We start from the raw sequence: 5,436 nt of genomic DNA, 5'->3' as shown, positions 1-5,436 counted from the left end.
TTAAAACGAAATATAATTCTAAACAAACTTTCTTCGTGTCATTGATAGCCTTGATTGTCTTTGGATATTGAATGGACACATTTATTAAAGACGTCACTTTAGCTTGTCATTGATGGTGAAATGATTTTTTGCAGAAACTTGATCGGTCCAGCCAAGTACACATGCTTACTCATAACAGCTAGCTGGACTGCGATGATCACAACATTGTTTTGTGATATTCCAATACAAAATTAAAATAATTTTATTAATATGTCGCATTGACTATAAGTTACAAATGTTTCCTTGGGTGTTGAAACATGTTAGCATAGTGTGTTACATTGAATCAACACACCAAACAGCAATGTTCATGTAAGAACAACCTGCTCGATTTCCATGGACTTTCTGGTCCGCCCATCACACTAGTATGTCTGTTTCCCCTCTAGCTACCAAAAATCCTTAGTAAAGTTTCAAATTCAGTCTCAAAAGTTTTGAGTAAATTTCAAAATTGACTGTATTAATTAAATTGTCAGTTATCAACAAATTCCTTTTGTATGCCAATATAGCTCATCTCAGAACCGGACATACTTATATACACACAAGATTTGGCAACACCCTGACAATTAAATAATCTTAAACAGCACTGATTTACATTTACAAATTATTCTATGTGAAGTAATTCTTCAATTGCAGATACTATGATAGAAGAGTTCAGCACTGCCAAGATATGAGTATAGCACACTGAATTTTGAACCAGAGTTATGAAAATGACTGAACTGTGTCACAATAAGTTTCTTTTATTAAATCAATCGTTTCATTTTTTCTAAGATTGTAGAGACTAAAGGTTAAGGATATTAGTAACTTTAAACCAGGAAAAAATACCAATAAGTGGAAAGGATCAAAAGAAATCAACTTATTTATTTCTTTACATGTTACAAAACCAGAAAGTAACACATAATTCTAATTTAAGTGATTTAAGGCTAGTTTTACAAGCTTACTTGTCAATGTTTGATGATATAAAAGAAACAAAAAACCACGAATAAACCTCAAAAGCAACAAAATTCCAAGCATAACATTACACGATGGTTCAGAATGTTCATTTACAAAGTTCACTCAAAATGTACTTTGAAAACGATAGTATTTTGACAGCTGTACCGCGGCTACTTACTAAAAGTCTGTTGAAAAAGAGTACTAAATATCGTTGTTTTTCAGGTCAACAAGTGATTGAATCAGAAACATGTGTCATGAAACAGTAAAACAACAACTGATAAATAAGTTACTTTTCTAAAGAGTAACTTGAAACGCCTCCTGTCGCCTGAAAGAAAATTTCATCCCGTTTCACAGAAACTGACTGCGTATTCGAGCGCCACAGCAATGAACGGTCGGGGAATCCCCGCGAAAAATCACTCACACGTATGCACTCATCCAAAACATTGATTGTTCACTTTTGAAACAAAAAACCCACGAATAAACCTCAAAAGCAACAAAATTCCAAGCATAACATTACACGATGGTTCAGAATGTTCATTTACAAAGTTCACTCAAAATGTACTTTGAAAACGATAGTATTTTGACAGCTGTACCGCGGCTACTTACTAAAAGTCTGTTGAAAAAGAGTACTATTAAATATCGTTGTTTTTCAGGTCAACAAGTGATTGAATCAGAAACATGTGTCATGAAACAGTAAGGCTGTGTTCACAAAAAATGGTGAGGGGGGGGGCTGGAGGAATCGCGATTGAAATCTTATTTTTTTTCAGATCCCCCCTCAATACCCTCAAAAATTTTCAAGTCCCCCCCCCTCAATACCCTCAAAATTTCAAGTCCCCCCCCCCCCATTACCATATAGCCGCGTATTTATTAGGAATGCACGCAGAGTAAAAAAAATATGTAATGTGTCGTTCTGCACGCAGATGTTCAACACTATCTCTAATCAGCAGGTTGTAGAGCTATATACCTAGGGCAAGTTCTTGAATTGATTCATTTTTAAATGCATCAGTGAACTTTTTGGATTTCTCAGTCTAAGCCAACTTGAGTTTATCCAACTCTGGCCAGTTCAATGGCACCAGCTGAAAAGCACACAAAATGACAGTCATGAGAGAGTATGAAAATTGTGTATTCCTAGCTACGTTTTAACCAAATTGTGAAAAAATGAGCACAGTGACCTACCGAAAATTTTTTTTTCAAAAGTACAAGACATATACAACTTAGATGCCACTTATAAAATGTTTTACAAAATTGAAAATACTGGAAGGTCAAAATATTCCATGAAATTAATGTTTAATCTCAGAAATTTTTGGTGTAATAATGGCAAATTTGATAAAAAATAAAGTTTCCATTTAGTCACACATTTTTCCATTTAAATTAGTCTTTACTGTTCAAAGTTTTACTTTTGTGTTATTGGTACAATGAGATGTGAAAATTTCATTCACTGAAGGAACTTGAAATGAATGGTTTACATATTGATTTTAAGTGATTTTAGAAAAACTGACTTTTTTCATCGTACATTTGTATAAGATCAAATGTGGTGACCCCATCTTTTTTCTCTAATATTTGATTGTTCTCATATGCCAGAATTCAAAATCCATGGTAACTGTTAGTCCCCTAGTCTTCTATGTGTTGCTCTCTGGCTGGATCTTGTGTACAAGAAGATGTATTTTTCACTGTCAATTGAGTGTCCTATGACCGAAACTCTTCTTAAACTACATCAGAGTCAGAGCTACATGTATCACTGTCACTGCCAGTATGTAGTAGCAGGGCAGTAGTTGTATTAACTTTTTATTTTGACAATATTTTTGTTCAGTGTATACAATTGCATTCTTGTTCTACACCCTACAGCATGTTGAGCTGTCCAGTATTCAGCTTGCCAACACAGCCTACGTGTACCGTGCATTTGCATCATTCAATTATCACCAATATTTAGACAAACAGACTTTGTTGACAAACTGAATATTGTGTTTTTCAGCATGCTGTAGAGAGACACCAAGAAACTGTGTTTGATACATTGCATAGAAATATTGAAAAATTATCAACAGTTGTAGCTCCTGCCCCATTACAAGGCCAACTTGTTCTATGAAAATTGAATGGCATTCATACATTTTTAGACTTTTTCGAGATTAAAGACATAAAATACGACAAAACGGTTCTAAATTTGTTTAATTATTACTAACATTAGAACCATTGGACGACATCAAATGTTGGGAGTCAAAATATTTTCGGGTCCCCCCCCCTGTAGGCAGAGCAAAACTTTCAAGTCCCCCCCCCTCGACTACCCCAAAAATTTTTGAATCCCCCCCGAATTCCTCCAGCCCCCCCCCCCCCTCACCACTTTTTTTTGAACGCGGCCTAAAACAACAACTGATAAATAAGTAACTTTTCTAAAGAGTAACTTGAAACGCCTCGCCTGAAAGAAAATTTCATCCCGTTTCACAGAAACTGACTGCGTATTCGAGCGCCACAGCAATGAACGGTCGGGGAATCCCCGCGAAAAATCACTCACACATATGTACTCGTCCAAAACATTGATTGTTCACTTTTTAGCTGCATGATTCAGCCTGCCGAAATATTTTTTTTTGTAGATAAATAATTGAATTTATTACTTTTTTATTTAGTTTGTATAGTTAATTGCACGAGTAGGTGTGCTGTTACAGTTGTAATCACCACACTTATGGTCAGGAACCTGTAAACATCACTCGGCCGAATATGGTCAGGAACTTGTAAACATCACTCGGCCTTCGGCCTCGTGATGTTTACAAGTTCCTGACCATAAGTGTGGTGATTACAACTGTAACAGCTCACCTACGAGGTGCGATTAACGACTTATACCACGAAAAACAGGCCAATCTTCTCTAAAATTTGAAAATTACTGTCAATAAATCGTCTACTTTTGATTTGAATACCCACAATGGAATGGAGTGACCCATTGTACGTCGAAAGGTTCACAGAGGTCATTATGCACCTGGCATACGAGTTTGGGAGAATGACCTATCCCAGACAAGTAGGACAAGGGCTCTGGTCAACTGCAAATCTGCATTTGAATAAGGGCTACAGAGTGGTATAATGCACCTGTGTAGAAGGAAGCTATTTTAGTCTGATTGGTTAAATAAAATGGCTTGCCTTACTCTATCTTGTTGGCTATTGGCTAGCGAGAAGGAATTCAATCTGTAGATGCATGTGATTGCCTCGTGGATGCATCAGGCTTTCAATACCATTTTCGTGTTTTCGACTGGTCAAGATGGACCTTGTCAACTTGTCTGATCTGATGACCCAAGATACTTCCTAGAGTTCCATGGACGGCCATGTAAAAACAACCAAAGTGGATTTTACACGGGCAAACTGCCCTATAAGAGCAGCCGCTACTACGGAGCGCATAAAATCCACGATGTGTACTTCAACTTATAAAAAAGTACTTGGCGATGATAACACCGGACGGGATTGTACTATCGATGACCCTTGCCAAGGGATAATCAAGTTCTCCTGCCAGAAAATATACGTCTTTACACAAAGCAAATGTGCAAGATGGCTTGGCCAGACTGCCAGCACACTGGATATCCTGGCAAGGTAATTTATTCTTTTACTGAAATATTTATACACAAAACGAATTCTGTAAAGTTATAAAATTAAACTCATTGACCAAAACAATTTGTTGTGTGTGCGGCAGTATCACAGAATTTCTTTCGACTATTCCACAAACGTTACAAAAAGGCTGATCTTATTTCCATGATATTTGTCACATATGTCTTGTTTTTGATAATTTCAGGTGAATGCGGCAACATCTCTGTACCACCAGGGATTCGATGAGCAGCTTATCAAAGAACAAACAGGTCACATATCAGATGACGGTTTACGCGCCTCAAATGTATGTCTACTGCACAACAAAACCATGTGTCGAATATATTACTACCACCTCCATCTAGTGTTAAATCAGAGGAATCTGTAAGTAAACCAGTTTCTCAAGTTACGACAAAACAATGTAACAAAACAGACAAGATTGGTCAAACCCAAGAAGACGCCAAATCTAAAGATGGACGTCTTCATCAACAAATCATGTTGCTTACATTGAGCATGGTCCAAAGAAAGTTAAAATTGAATTATAAAATGTGATGCTATAACATATCAGTTGAACAAATTGTCTTCATTTTGTTACTGAATGTGTGTGAATGCTTTAGACATCTCGACTTGACCTTTTGTTCTCTTGCAATTAGTAATCAGTCATTCTTTTTTTCATATTTAAATAAGTAATCACTACACTTTTATTGATATGATAATGATTTTCTTTCATTAAAGTGTGGCGATTACTTATTTACATATGAATAAAAGTATGACTTACTTATTTTGCATAAGAACAATAGGTGTCAGTCGTGTTTTCAGGGATAAATGGATGGCAAGAACAATAGGTCACATGACCTGGAGTGGTATAAGTTAATGAAAAGTCATTTTAATATTTTTAGATGCTTTAAAAAT

At 36.1% G+C, this 5,436-nt stretch overlaps 1 long non-coding RNA gene across 1 annotated transcript; it reads left to right on the top strand.

Moving 5' to 3' along the window:
* Nucleotides 1-3,703: 3,703 nt before the first annotated feature.
* LOC139122709 (uncharacterized) lies at nucleotides 3,704-5,101 on the top strand. Its single transcript, XR_011549519.1, has 2 exons — nucleotides 3,704-4,533; nucleotides 4,733-5,101. It is a non-coding gene; the product is annotated as an uncharacterized lncRNA (long non-coding RNA).
* Nucleotides 5,102-5,436: the final 335 nt, after the last annotated feature.

Source organism: Ptychodera flava, chromosome 22 (genome assembly GCF_041260155.1).
Source record: "Ptychodera flava strain L36383 chromosome 22, AS_Pfla_20210202, whole genome shotgun sequence".
Classification (NCBI taxonomy): Eukaryota; Metazoa; Hemichordata; class Enteropneusta; family Ptychoderidae; genus Ptychodera; species Ptychodera flava.
This window is presented reverse-complemented; position numbering and strand designations above follow the sequence as displayed.